The 13,463-nt window shown below is 38.8% G+C and overlaps 1 long non-coding RNA gene across 1 annotated transcript in view; it reads left to right on the top strand.

The window, feature by feature from the left end:
- The window catches only part of LOC146449859 (uncharacterized), a 138,307-nt gene that overhangs the window by 5,318 nt on the left and 119,526 nt on the right, over positions 1–13,463 (top strand). The gene's annotated exons all lie outside the window — the stretch shown is intronic.

Below are 13,463 nucleotides of genomic sequence, written 5' to 3' on the forward strand. Positions count from 1 at the left end.
ACATTCTCCTCAGCAATCTTCAATGATTGTTATTTGATAGTGAGGAGAACGTGATAATTAGATATTAACAAATGGATGGCTGCATCATTTTATTCCAGAGAATTTAAAGGAAAATTGGATGCTGGTTCTTAACGAACGGTTTGGAGTGAAGGCTTCAAGAATCTTGTTGATCAATTTTCACTCTAATTAACTACAGCTTTAAAACTTCGTAAGATTTTCAACCATAGAAAACGCCCTGAAAAGAATGAATTAAAAAGTGTTAATTGATAATTATATTAAAATACATTGATACTGCCACTGACGTTTAAGACCCTTTTCACAAGGAGGAAGGGTTAACTCCTAGTGCTACTGAGAGTTACCCTAACAAGAGGATTAAAGATAGCCTGGGTTTCCAAGTGTAATTCCACAGGTGAGGTTACCCAGTCACTCGGATCAACTATACTATAAACCCTGGCGCCAAGGTAACTCTACGCGCCTTGTAAACACGTCGCGTAAAAAAGGACTGAAATGTGCAAGTGCTAGGGTAATCCAAGGGCTAGGGTTACCCCTCCTATTTGTAAACAGGCCCTAACCTTGATTACTTCAGCATAAGACCATTAAGAGTGTGGTTGGAAAAAATTTTTTTTAAAGGACGTTGTTTCTGAATTTCATGCAAATATTATGTCCTTTATAACACGATGTGCATAATTTAAATGATGGAGTATATCTAGAAATAGTGACTATGGAACTTACCAAGGCTATTTTAGGTTATCCCAGACCGCATCCCTTAATGTCTTCGAATTAAATATCATCAGTCTGCAAGCAACAAAAACAAATTCTGTTAGTAATCTCATTTAGGCCAGTTCTTTTAAAATTTCTTTGCTATAAACTCTTTTTCTATAAACCACTTGAATTCGGCTTTTATCTCTCCCAGAGTTTGAACGGCCTCTTCTTTTGCAAGAAATGTGTTTACGTTTACGTTGCCAAGCAACAACTGCTTATCAGCGAGCGAAACTCTCCACCAAGCTTGGAGTCACGTGAATGGCAACTATAGGCTACTTTTCAATATTTGATGCTATTACACCTTTCGCATTCTAGCGTTTACTTCCGTCAAAAGAATTGTTGCTGTCTTAATGTTACGTTAATTAGTGACACCGCTTAGGGAAGCAAGAATGGCACAGTGATCTTGTTGAGTTTTTCAGTTCATTTTTCGCCCTTCCTTTCCCATCGAAAAGACAAATTTCCCCGAATTTCAATTCAATGCTCTTGAGATATGGAACACGCCCAGGAAACTTTTAAAGAAATCCCAAAAATACTGATTTATTATTAGACACTTACTCACACTGTGCTGGATTCTGAGTAGTCCGGTCCACATACATACATGTACAGTTCCCGCTTCCTTAAGATTTAAATATCACTCTACAATTCTAAAACACAGTATGTTAGTAGGGGAAGGGGGGCTTGATAGCCCAGTCGAGGACAGCTTGTACAGCATAATGAAACCAACGACTTTAAATCTTGTTTTAGTTACCCTGATGTCCTTAGGAGAAGCCACCGCTAGAATTGCATTAATTTTTTTTTTTTTATGTAAATCTCCAGAGTTCAAGTTAACTACCTTTCGTCGTGAATTTGAATGAAGCTTTTGATGTTTTTTAAAGTTGCGTCAAATTTTTCTGTAGATCAATAGAATTCATTTATAATATAATATTCTCTCGTCCATGAATATTGCTTCTTTTTTCAGTATAAACTATTGAAAAAAGCAACAACCCCTTCTCAGGAATTTCAAGCTGAATTTAAAACTAATATTTGATATTGGGATTTTTGTTTCCTTGAAAATTGAAACAACGTGCCACCCCCGCTTGAATACAGACGGTCCTCTGGAACCAGCCATGAACTTCACACAGCGACCCAGTATATTGCCTGTCACCCTAACAGATCACGGTACAGTTAGCTGCCGGTATAACCCGGCCTGTATTCAACAGAGTTGACTACTGTACCTGTGTGCAATGCCTGTTGAGTGCATTCCCCGGCAGACCGGGATAGGTTGACTGCCACGACTATACGGGCCTCGGGAGCGCGAAAGTAAGACAAGCACCAAGTGGAGCGCGCGAAACCCTCCACCCAGCCTGGGGTCACGTGATTGGCAACTATTAGCCACCTTTCCGCAATTGAAACTATTTTTTTCCACAAAAATTTAGAGTTTGATTCCGTCGAAAGAGATGTTGCTGCCCTAAGTTTAAGATACGATGTGGGATATGAAAGCAGGGGTTGGGCACTGCCGTGCTAAGTGTAACCATTCGTAGTTCTGTGTTTTCTCCAGCTATGCCGGGCTTTTAAGAAGGCAGTACCTTGTTCCCTCCTCCTCTAAAAAGAACACTCAGAAAAATCAATAGGATATTTCGTTCTTTGATGTGGTGATTTTGATGTTGTTGTTGAAAATGTGGTTTTTAAGCAACTAATACATTTTATATAACTATATATCGATACTTAACTTGCAACTGTTGTATAAAGTAGCGTCTTTCGGGGAAGGTCAATTATCCGCTCCCTGGAAAAGGTTGAAAATATTGGTTAAAAAATATTTTGGAAGTAATTTCTTGTCTTAGTTTTTGTTCGGGCTCGGTCGTTGAAAGCAGCGCAAAAATAAGAATGGCATACCTCTATGAATTCCGGTTTCTAGTTCAACCATTTGGATCCCTAATGTTTCCTCTTGCATTACGCGTTACAAGTGCGCTTGAAAAACTCGAGAACCTGCGAAAAGCAAAATGAAATGAATAAATACATAGAGATTATCACACGGCGGCACGAAGATATTAATGTTATTTTCGATTGTGTTCAAACAATATTTTACGAAAGAGCACGGCGAGTGAGTAAAATATTTGTTACCTGAGCTACACAAAGAATAAGAAATTTTCTTTGGAAAACAATTTTCAAAAAACCCAAATTAACAGATAAGCTCTCCATCATTAACACAAGTATTTTAAGTTGTGACCTCAGTTTTTCCATAAAAATTTCAATTAGCGCTAAATGTTAGCGATTTATTTTTATGTTGTAATTGAGCCCCGAATCAGTTTAAGAGAAAGATTTATTCAGTAGATAGATAAATAAATAAATAAATAAATAAATAAATAAGTAAATAAATAATGTTTAAAGTACTTACATTTGCACATAACTCAATCTTACTCAGCGATTTCTTTGTATTTTTGAGTCGACTTATAGCAGCATATTATCTACAGCAAAGAATAAACAAACAATAAAAAACACGACGAAATAATTCTTTTTCTAGTTCCACTTTAACGCGCATCATTTCTTCGTGTCATTCTACTAATTGTAACTGAAGTTGAAATCTTTAGTCTTGATAATCAAGATAATTGCCAAATAGCAAGATAATACATACAATGGGTGGTGAACACAGTGTAGTTTATTAATTTTTCCCTATAATGGGGGTTCAAATTCAATGTCTTAAGCACCTGAAAGGTTTAACTTTGCAATTCAAGTGAAAATAAAACATCACATACCCGCTTCATCGGATTAACAGCTTCTAGCCAAATCGGAGCCTTTTTCCTCGTTAGATAGACACTGCCACGATCTCATGCCAGTGTCAGACTGTACAACTCTTGGACGTACCACTTGCACGGGACCTTGGCTAAATCTTCTGAAGCTCAAACACTGACTTCCATACATCTTAAAAAGTGTCCGTTTCAAATCCAGGCAAAGTCTGGCAAACTCTTTGCAAACCTGTACACTGGCTAAGTTTTCAGAGACCAATTTTCGTTCCAAATTGTAGTTCTTTCGGTTCGTGAAGAACAAACGAACGGCCGTTAAGAATTTCAAAAACCCAGTTGAGCTGAGGTGCGCATGTGTGAATAAATTGTTGATGTAGTTCATCTGACACGAGATCATGAATAACTATTGTGTAAGGAAATATCTTTACATTGGTGCGTGTTTCAGTTCAGTATTCGATTAGCATAATCTAAAATGCTAAGATTTTTGTCACTTACGAAACAGAAAAGGCGAAAAAGAGGCATAAGAGGACACAGCCGAAAGATCAATTGCCGCAGCTCAGCCTTGGCGCTGAATTCTTAAGCCGTAACCATTAAAGCTACATTTAACAACCTGGGCTGAGTTGCTCGAAGCATGGTTAGCGCTAACCATTGGTTAAGAGGTATTAAAACCTATAGGTTGTTATGGTATTTAACCCGGGTTAGCGCTAACCATGCTTCGAGCAACTGGGCCCTGATATATACTGTACTGTTCCTCTTGTAGGCCGGCCACTCATCATTTAAAGCGATGATTATTACTTGCTGACTTGCTCTTTTCTTCATTTACTACAATTTTTGTAATGGCAGTCGGCGCGAATGAAACGCATAATAGAAACAACGTTTTGGTCCCAAAAGCGCACGCAAAGTGCTGAATACGTTGTAACACGCCGAAATGGAAAGAAGAAAGATATAGGGAAAGAAAGAATAAATTTAAAAAGAGTATGGACATTTTAGAACGTGACATCCAAATTGATAGTAAGTGAGCCGGGTACTCAGTTGTTCAGTATCAGATTTTATAAACAGGGTTATTGGATCACTTTGCTTAATTTTTTTCTGAACAGTCGGGTTCTATGAGCATTTTAATTTAAAGGTTAACGATAAGAAAATACGTCATAATAAAGTAATTCGTGATAAATACGCGTCATAGCAACACATATGCTAAGTCAAAAAAACTAAAAATTCGATTTTTTTATTGTTTTCACGTTTAAATACCCCTAACGTTTGACCATATATGGTCATGTGAAGGAAAATTTGAATTTCTTTAATTAGCTGTAACCTCACGTCTTTTTATCCGATTGAGATAGGGTTTTCACCAGAAATCATAGAATTCTATACCGAAAACCAATAAAGCATTTTTCATATTATTTCCCTGAATTTTAATTCTGATCCAAATTTGGACATCATTTATGACGTCACAATAGCAGTCAAATAGAATGAAATAATAACCAGTTGCTAGGTAATTTATCCATCTACTTCCCTTCCAAGTCTCGTTACATTCGATGCATTCTACTTTTGTCTATAGCCTATAACTCAGTTTTGAGAGTTGCGAGAGGAAAAGCCTTAGCAACCGACCATAGTGGTCAGATTACTGATGACCTACAAAGAGGAAAGAATTACAGAGAGGAAAACAGCATAGGGAGGCAGCAAAAATTAGAGGGCGAAATGACCTGAAAACCGGTCACTAAATACATGTTATAAAAAGATAACTTTGAGTTTTTCTTAGTAATTTTTTTTGTTTGTATGGTTTTATGATGTAAGCCACCTGGCACAATTCCATGTCAGTCTTTGTCCTGATGGTCCGATTAACAGATTTTCTTGATCATGACGGAATTGACACTTTGGACTCCAAGAGGTGGTCGTTACTTGCATTACAACAGTGGTTAGATTTAGTTGGAGTTTAAAGAAAAAAATATTAATCTTTTGCATGAGTGGTCGCACTAAGATATATAAGGCGGGATTCCTCTGCTCTGAGGTGAGCATTAAATCGAAAGATTGTTACCAACAGCTTTATTCTCTTTATCCAGTCAAATCAGTGTCACGACTTCTGATTAACGTACAAGACACGGTAATGGGATTCTCGAGAATCAGAGATGTTTGTTGTACGATTGTTGGTCTTTCCCTTCTTATTTTTTCCCCATCAGGTAAGTGTGGCATTTTGTTCTTTTGCGGACGTTGGAATGTTCGCAGTTTCAACCCTCGCCATCCTCTGTCTTATTACTTGCTCAAACCTAGACTGTGTTCCGTTTCTTCTTTGAATTTATAACACGGAACTAAACTGCTATCATAGTTCTCGTTTTTCTGGCTTATATCAAATTTGTGACAATGAAATAAACTAAATCACTTTGTTTAGGTGTCAATGTATATAGCGGAGAGCACTAATTGGAGATACTATCCAGATCGAATTGGAATTTGAAAAAGGTTGGTTTTTGGGTAGAGGGGAAACCAACAACAAACTCTTTATAGAACTTCTTTAGATAACCTTGGTAGCACAGTCACCGTATTTTGATATTTAAAAATACGACATTTGCCGCGGCACATTCACAACAGTACCACAAATCTTCTTTTGTTTTCTACAGGGAGCCTCATATAATTTTTAAAAACCTGACCAAGGAGAAACTTGGCTCCACTCCACTTTTTCTAAAAAAAAGTCATTTATTAACTGTCGTCCATCGTGGGGGTTTTACTTCTTTTCAAAAAATTAAGCATGTTTGACAAACACTTAAAACTGAACTGATGGCTAGAAGTTATGCGCACCAATTATATAAGGTACGAATAATTGCTAGTATGCAGTGCCGACCGGTTTATCATTTATTGTTAGACATTCCAAGATCACGAGGAACTTAACGTCGCGTTAATTCGGATACGTGGTTTGGCTAACAGATTTCTCATGCTTATGGAGGAGGTCAGTAAATTTCAATCCTCCCTTATCTCCCAGCCGTCGTATTGACAACAATGCCAAAAATATGATTCTAGTAATGCAGTGTACAAAATACCCTGTGCTTCGTGTTCATGGCATAGTTATATTGGTGAGGCTGAAAGATCGTTCAAAACCAGAGGGAGAAAACATACCCGAAACACAATGAAATGTGCTAAAGGCTTTAACACTGCGTCCACTATCGTGGCCCTTCCAACATAAATGCAGCACCATTGTCGTCATGGCAAGACAAAGTTTCCGCAATAACCAGTCCCTTAATTAACAATGTATAAGGATACATACCGAGCAAAAAATTTGCTGAGCTATCAAAAGGAAGTCTCAGAAAGATGAGCACTCGTACAAATGTAGTGCATGGCAAACAACAGTCATGCTGACGTTGCTTTCTTAAGACGCCTTTGCTTGTCTCAATCAAGAGAACACAAAAAGTTCTGTCATAATCTCACTAGTACGCCTCACATCCACCCCAGAACAACAGCTACGCCCTGTGCATTCCAAGCTAACTAATAACACTATTTATCAGTCACGCATAAACGAGTACGGAAGTCTTGAGATTGTCCCAATCAGCTGTCTACTTAGTTACGACGTCTGCCAAAAGACTTATCACTGCCATCAGCTAGACGGCTACAAGGTACGGTAATGGACACTTCAAGGAGGAAAAGGATATGCTGTATTACTGCTGGCCTTTTCCTTTTCATTTTCTTTTTTTCATCAGGTAAAATATAATGTGTTGTTTTATCTTTGGAATACTTTTATTGGAGTACGAATCCGTCGAAGTTCTAGACCTCACCACGTTCTAATTTATCAGTACTCGCTCTACACTTTGACAATCAATGTTAGTCACACGCAGATTCTCGTTTTTTTTTTTCTTTACAATTGCAATCAATTTACATTGCATTTCAAAATTCTCGTCCGAAACGAGTTGATTTAAAAGCTTGGTAAAGAAACTTTTCACTCGACTGGTTCAATACAACAACGATGTTGTTTCCACCACACATAGGACCCGTTTGGGCTTGACACAGTTGACATGTACACAGTGCCACATGACAAATTATATATATAAAACTTGCATTTTTTGAAGTAAGAAGATATCTTGATATGAGAAAAAGTCCTTTTCAGGACAACACTGTTACACAAATGATCATCATTTACGTACTAAGCCTTTCTTTGCATGTAATTTTTTCAGGCGGTATCCTCAGCAACTTTGGTACACAAATAGAAATTAAACACTTTTTCTCGTTTTTTTAGTAGATGCCTCGTCATTGTGCAGCTGGGGACCTGTGAATTTTGTGAAGGGTGAAACCAGGAAACTTGACTGCCATTTTTCGGCTCCTGTTCATGTAGTCTACTGGTACAAAAACAATAAACTGATCACTAATGGAACTGATGGTCTTTATCAATCATATGATCAGTTAACTGATGTCACTTTTCGTAGTACGCTTCATTTTCCCACCGTACGCATGAAACATGAAACCAGTTACACTTGCAAAGCAGGCGCCAGTCAGACTACGACCAGATGTCCAAACGGTCAAACAATAGACATTTATGTCCACTGTAAGTATTGTTTTGTTTTTGTTTGACGTTTAAATGCGTGGTACCTATTGAAGTTTATCGCATGATACAACACGTTGTTAAATGAACTTAATTTTTGTTTAAACAATAGCTGGCCCTACAATAACTGTATCATTTGACCGAAGGACTCTAACCCCCTACCCCTGGGGTAGGGTCACATAACAAATACACTTGTTTTCTTAAATATCGGGGCTCAGTTGTTAAAAACCCGATTAAGCTAATCCTGCGTTAACGTGAACTTCGATGAGAGTTAAATTACTAACGAATAAAAATTCTTTGAGGGGATTTTTGTTTTTCAGATTTGATTCCTGTGATGAAGACGTTTCTTTACCATTAGCTCAATGTCAGCTTTTATTAAACGCGGTTAATTTTTAATCGGGGACTAGCATTAATCGGCTTTCGAACAACCGGTCGCAGGAAGATAGCACAGGGGTCTCCCGCCTCTTTTGCTAAACAGCAGATTGGGGTCTGTTTCCTATTTGACAAAATTATGGTGCGTTATGGGAGGATTTTGTTTACGAGGAAAACGTCTTGATTCAAATGCAAAATGTCCAATGACATAGACACATCAATGTTTCTGTAATTCAAAGCGAATTAGAAAATTCGGTAGAAGGACGGGTTGAGATTTCGTTTAAGAAGTTAGCTGACATTTCAGCATTTAAAAATTACCCCATTTCGACCAAAATGGTCCAAATTTGTATTAAATCGCTTAACCACGCCTTTTTAAAGTCGGATGCAAAATTATTTTAAATGTACCAGCCAACCAACCAACCAGTTAGAGAAATCAGAGCATTAACTCTGCATCGTAAACGTCAAACATTTAATTTCATACTGTTTTTCCAAACAAGGTAAAGAAAAAAATTAATTCCGTGGGATTGAAACCTACGGCACCAGGAATATGATCATCCTCAACCTACCGACTGACAAAAACGCTTCATGGATGTTTATTTGTTTCCAACATTGAAAAAGGGGGATGGGGAAGCTACCTTTTACGAGGGGAGAGAGGAGAATTTACACCTAGGGAAAAAAGGTTGGTAATTTTCATGTGGCTCAACAACCTTTGTCCATGATTGGACGTATGAGACTACACCAAGCAACTAATTAACCAACCGACCAACTAACCAAGAAACGAAGCAGCCTACCAAGCGACCAAGCGACCGACAAACCAACCATCTTAGCCAATGGACTAACCAACCACACAAACAAACGACTAAACAAGCAAACAACGGACCAACGAACCAACTACGCAACCAACCGGTCGACCCACCAACTAACCAATCAACCGACCGACCGAACTATCAACAAAACAACCAACAAACAAACAAACCAAACGACCGACCAACTGATCAGCCCAACAATGAGCCAATCGACAAACCCAACCAAGCAACCAACCAACCAGCCGCCCGACCAGCCGACCGAGCAACTGACCGATCGACCGACCGAACACCGACAAACCAACCAATCTTCCAACCAAACAACAAACCAACCGACTGAACAACCACCCAACCAACCTTCACACCGACAAACCAACGAACTGACCGACCAATCGAACAACCATGCTAACAACCAACCAACCAATCGACCGACCAACCAACCGACCGACCAACCGAACAACCAATCAAGCAACCAACCAACTGACAGAGCAACCGAACAACCGACCAACCTACTAATTAAACAACCAAACAAGTAAACAACCGACCAACCGACTGAGCAACCGACCAACCAAACAAGCAACAACCAACCGACCGACCGACCAACAAACCGACTGATCAACCGACCAACCGACCTACCAACCAACGCACCAACCAATTAACCAACCAACCAGCCAAAAGCAGCCGTTTACGGAAGTTTTAGGAGAGTACTGGACCTATTCTGAAAAGCACCGGACGGGGATGTGCGCCCCATGGAGCGCGAAGCGATTGTCGAAGCACAAACTGGAAGTATGCTCCATCGGAAAATGTTTGAAATTGTACTCACCGAAGCGCAGTTTCCAGCGTGCCTTATGAACAGGGATTATAAGACTCCTTATAAACCGCGATTGTAAGACGCCTTATGAACAGTGATTATAAGACACCTTACAAACCGCGATTATAAGACTCCTTATAAACCGCGATTATAATACGCCTTATGAACAGGGATTATAAGACTCCTTACAAACTGCGATTGTAAGACTCCTTATAAACCGCGATTTTAAGACGCCCTATAAACGGCGCTTATAAGACGCCTTATGAACAGGGATTATAAGACTCCTTACAAACCGCGATTTTAAGACTCCTTAAAAACCGCGATTATTAACGGCGGCGATTATAATACGTCTTATAAACGGCGCTTATAAGACGCGTTATAAACGGCGATTATAAGACGCCTTATGAACAGGGATTATAAGACTCCTTACAAACCGCGATTTTAAGACTCCTTAAAAACCGCGATTATTAACGGCGGCGATTATAATACGCCTTATAAACGGCGCTTATAAGACGCCTTATGAACGGCGATTTTAAGACGCCTTATAAACCGCGATTATAAGACTCCCTATAAACGGCGATTATAAGACTCCTTACAAACCGCGATTATAAGACTCCTTATAAACCGCGATTATAATACGCCTTATGGACAGGGATTATAATACGCCTTACAAACAGCGATTATAATACGCCTTATGAACAGGGATTATAAGACTCCAAGACTCCTTGGACTCCTTATAAACGGCGCTTATAAGACGCCTTATGAACAGGGTTTATAAGACTCCTTACAAACCGCGACTGTAAGACTCCTTTAAAACCGCGATTTTAAGACGCCTTACAAACTGCAATTATAAGATGCCTTATGAACAGGGATTATAAAACTCCTTAAAAACCGCGATTTTAAGACTCCTTAAAAACCGCGATTGTATAAACGGCGATTATAAGACCTTATAAACGGCGATTATAATACGCCTTATAAACGGCGCTTATAAGACGCCTTATGAACGGGGATTTTAAGACGCCTTATAAACCGCGATCATAGGACTCCTTACAAACCGCGATTTGAAGACGCCTTATAAACTGGGATTTTAAGACGCCTTGGATCATTATCAGTAGCTGGGCACAGACCCTTATATAAAAAGGGCTAGTAATATAACAAATGACCACCGTATATAACTCAGTGCCAACAAACGACCCTATATAAATACATAACTGAAAAAAGACCTTACATAAGTTAACGGCTTCCAACATTCCTTATAAACGTGAATTGTAAGAGTCCTTGATTATAAGACTTCTCATAAGCGGCGATTATAAGACGCCTTATATAACGGCGATTATAAGACATATTACAAACGGCGATTATAAGACATGCGCGATTATAAGACGCCTTATAAACGGCGATTATAAGACTCCTTACAAACCGCGATTATAATACGCCTTATAAACGGCGATTATGAGACATATTACAAACGGCGATTATAAGACGCCTTATAGTAAACGGCGATTATAAGACGCCTTATAAACGGCGCTTATAAGACGCCTTACAAACCGCCATTATAACACTCCTTATAAACCGCGATTTTAAGACGCCTTGTATCCAGACATATTACAAACGGCGATTATAAGACGGCTTATAAACAGCGATTATAAGACGCCTTATAAACCGTGATTATAATTCTTATCAACCGCGATTTTAAGACGCCTTATAAACCGCGATTTTAAGACGCCTTATAAACCGCGATTTTAAGACGCCTTACAAACCGCGATCATAAGACGCCTTATGAAGAGGGATTATAAGACTCCTTACAAACCGCGAATGTAAGACTCCTTTTAAACCGCGATTATAAGACGCCTTATGAACAGGGATTATAAGACGCCTTATAAACCGCGATTATAAGACTCCTTATAAACGGCGATTAAAAAACTCCTTACAAACCGCAATTATAAGACTCCTTATAAACCGCGATTATAAGACGCCTTATGAACAGGGATTATAAGACTCCTTACAAACCGCGATTATAAGATGCCTTATGAACAGGGATTATAAGACTCCTTACAAACCACGAATGTAAGACTCCTTATAAACCGCGATTTTAAGACGCCTTATAAACGGCGATTATAAGACACCTTATGAACAGGGATTATAAGACTCCTTACAAACCGCGATTTTAAGACGCCTTATTAACGGCGATTATAAAACTCCTTCTAAACGGCGATTATAAGACTCCTTATAAACCGCGATTTTAAGACGCCTTACAAACCGCGATTATAAGACTCCTTAAAAACGGCGATTATAAGACGCCTTATGAACAGGGATTATAAGACTCCTTATAAACCGCGATTATAAGACGCCTTACAAACCGTGATTTTAAGACTCCTTATAAACGGCGATTATAAGACATCAGTCTTACAAACCGCGATTATAAGACTCCTTATAAACCGCGATTATAATACGCCTTATAAACGGCGATTATGAGACATATTACAAACGGCGATTATAAGACGCCTTATAGTAAACGGCGATTATAAGACGCCTTATAAACGGCGCTTATAAGACGCCTTACAAACCGCCATTATAACACTCCTTATAAACCGCGATTTTAAGACGCCTTGTATCCAGACATATTACAAACGGCGATTATAAGACGGCTTATAAACAGCGATTATAAGACGCCTTATAAACCGTGATTATAATTCTTATCAACCGCGATTTTAAGACGCCTTATAAACCGCGATTTTAAGACGCCTTATAAACCGCGATTTTAAGACGCCTTACAAACCGCGATCATAAGACGCCTTATGAAGAGGGATTATAAGACTCCTTACAAACCGCGAATGTAAGACTCCTTTTAAACCGCGATTATAAGACGCCTTATGAACAGGGATTATAAGACGCCTTATAAACCGCGATTATAAGACTCCTTATAAACGGCGATTAAAAAACTCCTTACAAACCGCAATTATAAGACTCCTTATAAACCGCGATTATAAGACGCCTTATGAACAGGGATTATAAGACTCCTTACAAACCGCGATTATAAGATGCCTTATGAACAGGGATTATAAGACTCCTTACAAACCACGAATGTAAGACTCCTTATAAACCGCGATTTTAAGACGCCTTATAAACGGCGATTATAAGACACCTTATGAACAGGGATTATAAGACTCCTTACAAACCGCGATTTTAAGACGCCTTATTAACGGCGATTATAAAACTCCTTCTAAACGGCGATTATAAGACTCCTTATAAACCGCGATTTTAAGACGCCTTACAAACCGCGATTATAAGACTCCTTAAAAACGGCGATTATAAGACGCCTTATGAACAGGGATTATAAGACTCCTTATAAACCGCGATTATAAGACGCCTTACAAACCGTGATTTTAAGACTCCTTATAAACGGCGATTATAAGACATCAGTCTTACAAACCGCGATTATAAGACTCCTTATAAACCGCTATGTTACGACGCCT

The sequence above is a fragment of the Pavona decussata genome, unplaced genomic scaffold (assembly GCF_977016875.1).
Source record: "Pavona decussata unplaced genomic scaffold, jaPavDecu1.1 SCAFFOLD_563, whole genome shotgun sequence".
NCBI lineage: Eukaryota > Metazoa > Cnidaria > Anthozoa > Scleractinia > Agariciidae > Pavona > Pavona decussata.